Source organism: Pseudopodoces humilis, chromosome 5 (assembly GCF_049639895.1).
Source record: "Pseudopodoces humilis isolate 2021_Gansu_Grassland_sample_001 chromosome 5, ASM4963989v1, whole genome shotgun sequence".
Taxonomy (NCBI): Eukaryota; Metazoa; Chordata; class Aves; order Passeriformes; family Paridae; genus Pseudopodoces; species Pseudopodoces humilis.
This window is the reverse complement of record NC_142204.1, coordinates 64,125,391-64,135,328: the sequence shown is the minus strand read 5'-3', so window position 1 is coordinate 64,135,328 and position 9,938 is coordinate 64,125,391. Positions and strand designations below refer to the sequence as shown.

General features: G+C 36.7%; 1 protein-coding gene across 8 annotated transcripts in view; it reads left to right on the top strand.

The window, feature by feature from the left end:
• Positions 1-285: 285 nt before the first annotated feature.
• The window catches only part of PCLO (piccolo presynaptic cytomatrix protein), a 328,066-nt gene continuing 318,413 nt past the window's right edge, over positions 286-9,938 (top strand). For all 8 annotated transcript variants that reach the window (XM_088054917.1, XM_088054916.1, XM_088054918.1 and 5 more), the window contains exon 1: positions 286-374. The gene's annotated coding sequence lies outside the window, so the exon portion shown is untranslated. The remainder of the gene's footprint in view (positions 375-9,938) is intronic.

Sequence of the window (9,938 nt, the reverse complement as noted above, 5' to 3'; positions counted from 1 at the left end):
AAGTAAGGTACAACACTGATACATTCCTGCCCTGAAAGTAATGGTTTTCTAAATAAAAATATCTTGGATAAGCCACACCTTATATAAGATGGTTATGTTATAAAACAGTATGTGGAATTGAATTACTCTCCCTCTATGATGAGTTGGAATCACTGATTTTGCAGTCTGTGTTCAGTATTAAGGGCTACACGAAATACTCAGCTGCGCCAGGGAGGATATGAAGAGATTAGAGGGACTAATATATCACAGACTAACCTCTGTGCTCTGGACATTTGCAGGGACACAGGCAATTCTCATTCTGCTGCTTTCTGGAGCCACTAGATACCAAAACAAACAAAAAGGAATCAAGATTATAAGGAAAGTTGAAGTTCAAGGTAAGCACCTCTTTTATTAGTTATAATTTTCCATGTTGAGCTGATTTTCCATACTGAATTGAAGTATCGGCTATAATTTTTTAGGAAAACAAAAAGAACATCACTGGTTTAATAGTTACTAGCAACAACTAACTCACATTTTATATCTCCTTAGTGGAATTCCTGGATGATAGTACTGCTGATCTCAACTTTTTTGTAAATTGTAATCATAAAGGTACTTCCAGCTAAGTGGCAAAAATGAGAATATTATTAGGAGTTGCTTATTCCTTGAAAAATATCAAAAGTCTCTATTGATACATAAAAACCACATGATAAAAAAACAGATAAGCCATACAAATAATTTTTATTTTCATACAGTCATATACTATGTTAAAGGAAAATGTAGTCTTATACAACATAATCTTTTATAATAATTAATTTTTTATAAAATAGGTTAATAGTAGATCAGAAGTTCTAATTAAACAATTCTTCCCCCCTGTCCCAACAGGAGAGATAATCTAGTTTATTTTCTTAGCATTTTAGAAACACTTACTAAACTTCTAGGATAATGCTAAAAATTCTGATTTTTGTGTGGATTACCCTTTTCTGGCTGTGTTCTTGATCAGTGGTATCAGGAGTCCTGTGAGGAGCTTTAGAATATCATGAATAAAACCTACAAACAGCAACTCCACTCTGTGGAGAGGGTGGTGTTTCCTAGAGGTGCTCATGAACAGTGAAATAACAGAATTTCAAATGTCTACTTGAGGAATGGAAAGGAGAGAGAAGGAACAATTATGAGAGAAGGGAGTAAAAACTGAAGAAAAATAGCAACTTCAATCCAACTATTGCAGTCTTAATTGTTGTGTAATACTCCGTGTAAGTGTACAGAGAAGGGAACAATCAAATTAGTCATATTGCTAAATGCTACTGTTTTGCATTGCAAAACTTCCATGTACGTAGGAAAAATGGTCCTAAAAATAGTTTCAAGTAAGTTATTTTGATCTTTTTGGAAGGTACTGTGAGGCTCATTGCTGAAGTTATTTACTAATTCTGTAAATTTCTAGGTCTTAAAAATTTCTGGTGAAGAGATACTCCACTTGCCATTTATTAATATTTTAAGTAGTAGATGTGAATCAAAAATACAGTTTTGACACAAAGTTTGTTAAAGGCACGAAGCTTTATACTACTTATAATTTATTTACAGAAAAAAAATCTTAAATGTAGGTATAAAATAAGAATTATAATAGAGATCAATAGAAGACAAGTGACAACAGTAGGAGTTTAAAACTGAGCAGGAATTTGAAATGCTTATTTTATAATGTTGTATATAAGCCTCTTCATGCTTTAAAGGAAATTTTATGCCTCTGCCTACTGGGTTTTGTTCAAATCCACTGATTTTTAACAGCTGGGCTTTTGTGTATAAGTATTTTTTTTTTATTATTATTATTTTTTATGAGAATAAAAAACTTTCTCAAATCATATCCTAGGCAATTTAGGGCAAAAATGCAACAAATAAGGCAAGGTAGTATTCCTCCAGTATCTGTATGATCCTCATGGTAGCATTTCTACCACCTGAAAAATTCAGCACTTCATAGATTTACCAAAGGCAAGTAAGTGAGTCAGGAACCTCTGGTGAGGAGTTAGAAAGGGACTTAACTGAAAAGAGATTTGTAAAAATGAAATAAAATTTAAAAATTGAGCTAGTCCTCAGGGAGGAACTGAGTCAAGGTTATGGTAAGATAAGAATACAGAAATAGCTATAATTTGAAAACCTGAGACTGTTGGCAGTTACTAAAACTTGTCCTTTTATGAGCTTTGATTTTCTGCTTTTGAGTTGTTTCTGAAAGGAGATATCTTCAAGGAGTGGAAATTTCTGCTGTGTCGTAGATTTCATTAATTTAATTTTATTTTGAGGATTTTTAGGTCCAGGGAGCATAGTCAATAGCAAACATTGCTGTACTAGAATTTTTCTATGAAATTTTGGTTTGTAAATGATATTAGGAGAGAGTTGCCTCTTCAACACAGAGGAAAACATTTGAATTTATAGAACTCCTCTTCCACATTTTGCTGCAGGCAAATTCAGAATGTAAACCAGTGAAAGGCCTAAAAGGCACCTAGATTACACTTTACAAGGATGAATCTTAGATTTCAAAGTCACTTTTCTAGGTCAACAGAAAGAATATAAAGGAGAAAAGAGAACATCTATATATTTAGCATAAAGCTATAGATGCACATTTCCTCTTAATCTTTGCATAAATCCATTCTTTTAATGATAATTTTTTTTTTTCTTCTCTAGAGTCCTAGGACTATCAAAGACACTGTGGTAATGGGCAAAGTTGAGAACTCAGTTAGATCATCCCCATCACTCCCATCCGAACCCGTGGGGAGTGCTCAGCTGCTCTTTGATTCTCTTTGTGTGCCTTCTGAGATAGAGCTGATTATTTTTACTTTTATTTTTGTAAATGTAGTACAGGTGTTAAGGGAATTAGAGATAGACAAAATGATGACTTAAAGATACTTCAGGGCAGGGGAAGAGGAAAAATGAGATAAAAGAAGGGAGAGGATCTATGTGGGAGGGAATATTTGCTTGTTTTAGCCGAAATTGTAGATTCATCTGTTTCATATCCTCAGAATTTCTTTGTGTGAATTAGTCCAAAGGACTTCAGGAACTGTTAAGAAACTTCATTAAATCTGCTACAATTCCAAGTATCTGTGCTATAGAAATGAACTCTGTTAAAGTGGAAATTCTCTTTCAGCTGGTGAGAGTTAATCTGAGATATCCAAATCAATGGATGAAATAGAAAAAAATAAACAAGACCAAATGGATAAGGTTTATTTTAAGCTGAATTAGTTTATAATAGCAAGTTAAAACTCTTTATGAGTTATTTTTTTCAGTTAATTACTACATTTTATTTAACTGTTAAGCTGATGAGAGAAATGAGCTGGATATTTACATTGATAGTGTACTTGCTGCTGTTCTACAGTCTCTAAAGTGTCTGTATTTTGTTGGTTGTGCTGCTTTGGGAAACACTGTAGCCGCATTAGATCACAGGCATATTTGTAACTTTAGTGCTATATTATTACAAACCAGCAAGTTTTTCAGCAGTATTCTAATGGCTTAGGGAGCTGCAGTGGAGTCTCCACCCTCAGATGCATTCAAAAGCTGTCTGTAGAATAGATAGATAGGGCAATCAGCCGTACGTGGCCCTGCATAAGTAAAGGACTCGAATGGGATTGTCCAGAAGTTCCTTCCAACCTCAGCCAGATTGTCATTCTGTGAACGTACAAACATTCCACCAAATCTGTAAAAATATATTTCTTCAGGCCTACAAAAGGCTTGAACGTTTTTCAGAAACAGCATTTGAAACATTTCTCATACTCCTCTTCCTCTACGCCTCAAGCTGTTACAAAGACTTTTCTTTGAGGCTTAGAAACTGTTCTTGGTCTTAAATGCAGGTGTTATTTGCACTGGATTTGTCAGCCAGGGGCTTGTACTGTAAAGAAAGAGAGCACTTAGGAAAGGCTTATAAACTTTACCTTTCCAGTATACACTAAAACTGAGATTCAGACTGAGATGAAGACATGGGGACATCTAAATTTCAAGAAAGCTGGCTCTGTGGCTTCCCACAAAGCTGTCTAACTTTACGAGGTGTGCACTGCTCCCTTACGTTATGTGCCCACAGGTAGGTATGTAATGTCATTTAATGTGCCTTATGGTAGGGCTGGCAGATATGACTGAGGATTTATAAAATAAATTGTAGATCTTATAAAATATCTCTTTCTTTCTGCACTGGCAGCTGAAGTCTTAAGTAGCATATAACATGTTTATGCAATTGCATCCCATCTGTTATTCACCTGATTCGCCCTTAATGGTTTATGGATTGGCTCTCATCCAACTGCAATGGGAGTCTGAACACTCAGCTCACCTGTAGAGTTTGTTTTTGGGTACTTAAATGTTGGCATCCTTTTAACTTGCTTAAATCCTGCTCTAGAATCCAATTGCTTAGTGTGAAAATGATGGTAAGGTCTCTGAAAATCTGAATGCTTATTTACAGAGTGCAAAAGCTGTCAAGAGCAGTGGACCTTGGGACCCAGGGGAGTTTTTTTGCCATGCCACCTGAAATAAAACTGCTGTGGTTCCCTGTTTGAAGTCCAACTAGTAGCGAGGCCAGCCATGTGTCACCAGTACACACACATATGAACACTCAATTGTTCCCTGAGTAAAGACACAGCAAGCAGATGAAGTTGTGAGTTGCAAATCACAGGAAATAATGAGATACATTTTTGCACCTCATGACTAAAGTATGTGAGTTTTTAAATTCTTAAAACAATTAATTACCACAGTTAGTGTAAGAGGTGTCACTGTTCCTATATAATAGATAAGAAAGCTTCCTACACTGTAGTATACAGTTAATCACTAGAAGTGATTAACTTCTAGTGGCGACCAACAGGTATATAAAATTCTCTTTAACAACAGAAAGTCTTGGTTTCTTAAGTTCTGGATCATCTTTTAGATTTAGCAACTTGTTAAAGAAAAAGAGACTGCTACATTGACTGATGATACAAACCACTGTAACGTGCCTAATTATCTAAAGGAAATGGTATTAAGAAAGTGGTATTATAAGAGTTAGAAAAGTGTAGTGAATATAGTAAACTTGGGGATTTGGACTATACTGAGTTTCATTATTGTTTTTTTCATTATAGTAAAACATTGGCATATAGGCAACAAATTATAAAAATATTTTTTTCCTTGCAAAGGCACTAGATGTTTAAGAAAATAATCTCTCTTTCTAAAATGGAGATAATGACATGTGGGACTGTACTGCCACAGAAGTGGTAAGAGGTTAATGAAAGTTCACATGGCAGTGATAAGTATCACATAACCAATGGCAATTTATATTTTCAGGAGCTAGATACTAGGAAGGATGTCCTGTGTGGTATTAGAACTATGATAAATGAAAGAGAGATACCATGCATTCCTGGGCGCTCATCCACATGGACACCAATGACACCGCCAGGGAAGTGTCTGAGGCTAGCGAGAGTGACTAGGAGACTCTGGGGGCAATGGTGAACAGCAAGGGAGTCCAGGTTTTATTCTCCTGGTGAAGAGGAAAGGCTTGGGCAGAAGAAGATGTGCATTTCATGTAATGGCAGGTATGTCTGAGGTTTAGTGGGGTCCTTCGTATGCCTGGTGTGCTGGGATGGATGGATGGAAAAAATGTCTTTAAGAACGACAAAGATAAAGGGAATTGCTGCTGATGTAAAGGAGCAGCTCGTTTGTAGTATGGGCAACAGTGTAGTTGAGAGCTTACATGTTAGGGTCAGAGGAGAGGCCAGTAAGCATGACATTGTGGCAAGAGCATGTTACAGACACTCTGAATGTGAGTGAAGAAGTAAACAGCTTTCCTTATACAGTTGACTAAAATCTTTGTATTACAGACTCTGCTTCACATAGGGTATTTAAGCTTCCCTGACACCTGCCAAAGGGCAGTACAGCAGGACACATCCCCAGAATATTGTGGAGGTTCTCATGTACAACTTCATGATACAAAGGTGCGGGACAAGCAGAGGTGTTGTTTTCCTGGACATTCATGGCCTCTGAAGAGCTCTTTGGGGATGTGACAGTCAATAACAGGCTTGGTCTATGACCATGAAATTGCAGAGTTCAAGATCTTGAGAAGATTCCCAAGGAAGGCAAGAAACGGAACCCAGACCCTGAAATTCAAAAATGTAGACTTCAGCTTAGTCAGAGAACTGGGAAGTAAAATCTGGTGGGAAGCAGTATTGAAGGGCAAAGGAGCTCATGAAAGTTAGTAGATCTTTAAGATCAGTCTCCTTGAAACAAAGCAGTGATCCATCCTAGTACTCACAAAAATTAGTATATATATCAGTAGTCTGTCTTGGTTAAACAAGGACCTGGCTCAGGGCCAGTGTAAAAGAACATTTATAGAAGTGAGAGCAGGCTAAGGGGGAATTTAGAAACCTTGCTTGGGTAGGTACAGATGGTGTTAGGTAGGTCAAACAGTGGAAGATGATAAAGTCAGTGATCTGAGTAATCTCAATATCTACAGATCCACAGGACTATAAGGGATGCATCTGTGAGTACTCAGAGATTTAGCTAATGTCATATGAGGTAGATCATAGGTGTCCTTGAAAGGTTATAGATGTTGGGGGCATTCCCTTATGACTGGGGAAAGCAAAATGCTACAAACATCTTCAGAAAGAATCAAAAAATATACCAATAAACAAACAACATCAACCTCACCTTTGTTCCTGGAAAAATCATGTTGTAAACCATTTCTATACAAATGAAGAGGAAGGTGGCGAATGAAAATATCCAATATAGATGTTAATATATATGTAAGTATCCAGTATAGATGTTCAGTATAGATGACATGCAGGTCATGCTTTGGCCAATTGGATTCCTTTTATCCTGTTTAATAAGTTTATCAATGATCTGGAGGAGGCGAAGGACCCTCAAGTTTGTGCATGATTCCAAACTGGAAGATGAGGTCAGTGTGGTAGGGCTGGCATCCAAGGAGGTGTAGACAAACTGGAGGAATGGGCAGACATGAACACATTGAAATTCTGCAGGGATTTGTGCAAAGACCTTCACTTTAGATGGTCAACAGTATATTGGGCTGTATTGTAGCCAAGAAATTGAAGGAACTGATTATTCTTTTGTACTCAGCATTTGTAATATTGCATCTGGAGTGTGGTGGCCAGGTTTGGGTTCCTCTGCATAAGAGAGAGATTGACAAACTGGAATAAGTCCAGTGAAGGGTTGCCCAGACTATTAGGAAATTGGAGTAACTGTCCTCTGAGGAGAGGCTGAGAGAAAGGTTTGTTCAGCTTTATGTAGAGAAGTCTCATGATGAATTCTATCATCATCTTCAAGTTCCTTGTGGGAGGAGACAGAGAAAATAGAGCCTGTGCATCCAAGGTGCACAGTGAATAGATGAGAGGTAATTGAGTCAAGTTGCAACAAAAGAAATTCTGATTAGACTTAAGGTTGCCCAGAGAGAGTTAAATCTCTGTCCTTGGAAATACTAAACTTGATTTGAAGTTGCTCTGAGCAACATAATATATGTTGGCCTTGTTTTGAGAATTTGGTTGGTCTGGGTGACTTCGAAACGTTACTTCTTACCCATTCTAAAATTGGTTTTGCACTAAAATGGAAATCAAGGCCTTTGGGATAGATGACTGGTTTAGTGCCATTATGAGAGAGGAGCTATCTCTAGTGTCAAGAGTATAAAGTACTCTAAGTACATATCTGAAGAGAAGAGTAAACTTTCTTAGTCCTGAATAGATATACTTTCTGGGATAAAGACTGTTGTTTACTTTACCTGAAATGAGCAGTATTCAGAGCCCATTCTAAGGACTGTAGATCAAAGATCTTTTTCTTTACATTTTTCTCTTTAATTCCATCACAGAAACAGTAGCTTATGCCAGAAGACCTAGTTAGTGTATTTGACATGGTCTACAACATGACACTCAATATGTGGTAAGCAATGCGCAGTACCCACTGGAACAATGCACTCTGCATTCTTGTTATCATTCTATTTGTGAGCTCCTACAGGAGGACACAAATGCTTAACTTTAATCTCTTATCCTTGGAAGTGGTAACCTTTGCCAATATTTAGGGGTTTTAGTTAAAATCCACGTAATACAAAAGAGTTTATAGCCCTAATGAATCATAATATCCACTCCCCTCTAGCCCCACCAAACCCCTCACTCTCCTGGATTCATTTAAAAGGAAAAATTATGCAATATTATATTTAAAATGAACCTGATCTCTGTGGCATAGGCAGGACCTGAACATATAATCTAAATATGTACTTCACTAGCAGGACTTTCCTGTGTTTAGGCTGTGAAGTTTTTCCTACTGTGCTCTCGGCATTAAAGAGATAACTGTTAGGGAATTAGAACTTTCAACACTCTTATATTAACAATTAAAATCCTAAGAGGAAGATCCTGAGGGTCTCACTGTTATGCTCTCTGGTGCAAAGCCAATTCTTTATTTTAATGTGATTTATCAGAACTTGCTGCTAATGACAGCTCAAATCTTTCTCTAAGTTCTTCCTTGGGTTTGCTCTTGAATTTTAATAATTACACATATGACTCTTTCACCATATAAGCAATTAAAGATGGAACTTTTTGTGGTGGAATCTGTACCACTATTAGTTGGACTCAACTGCTGCAAATGAATAACCCCATATTAAAGAAAAAAATAAGAGAACAAGACAGAACAACAATATTGCTGTTGCCTCTTTTTTAGGACACAGCCTTTGAGATTAGTGGCTATATTTCCCTTTCTTCACTTTAAGATGCAAATCACTATTTGTGTAGTAGAAATACTAATTGAATATATGTTTAAAATTGTGACTAATCTATACTATGCTCATATTGTGAGCATATCAGCATTCCTGTGCTGTACTCAGTTGCCAGACCTTGTTTTGTTGAAGTAAGGAAATGTAGTTGTGATATTGCTGGGAAAACTTATCCAGGTGTCCATGCACTGGCTATTCAGTAGGGTAAAATGCATGTACTAATCCTGTTTCACTTAGACTGATGATAATGAGGTTAAATATCTGCAGAGGCTTCTCAGAAGTGATTTATTTAATCTTAAAAGGGATGCTATATAGCATTAATGCTGTTATGCATGGTATCCCAAACCCCATACATTCGGGTACTCTGGAATACTGCAAATAATTCTGGCCAGGATGTTTTAAAATACATGGGAGTTTTTATGCTTTATTCAGTTTTGGGTTAGGTGGGTTGTTTTCCCTTAAATAGGTGAGTTTTGAAGGATTTTTGAAACAGGGTAGATCACTATTCTACTAGTTTCTCAACCTGCATTTACGAAGTAATGGAATAGAGAATTCCATGCAGAGTTATATATATTTTTGAGTAAAAGAGCAAAAACACACAATGATTTTCAAGGTACCTTGTTATCATAATTTACTAGTTGTTTTGGTGACAGGTAATTCAGGTGAGACTGAAGAGTAGTCATGATCTTGATGAACATTTGCTGTGCAGTATTTAGCCAAAATTTTGTTGGTGTGTAGATGTGCAGTTTTGACACAGAATCAGAGCTTGTGAGACAAGCGTTGTTGGTGAGAGCTATCATTACAAGGCATTGCTCATCCTGTATAGCAGATGGACTTAACTGCTGGATGCATCTCTTTTAAACTCCACAGTCTCTGTGTTTCTGAAATGAGGTAGATAAATGTGATAGGGGCACTGCAACATCTAATTAAGTATTTGTACAAGTTAGAATATAAAATTATTAATGTGTAGAGTTTTATAAACATGTTTATGCAAATTCTAGTCTCTCTTCTAGCTTCTTCTCTCTTCTTTTGTGCTACTGATCAGTACAGTCTCTGGTAATCACTAAAAATTAACACAACTCTACTCTCTTCACTTTTGTCTGGGCACAGAGCCAGGCATATTATTAAGAAATAAAAGTTTCTCCTGTTTTGCTAGTTCATGCCGAGGTGTTACTGACCTCTTCCTTTCTTCTGATGATCTTAGCATCACTTCTCCAACTTCTATGCGCTAAATGGCTTTTTCTCAATGAAAATG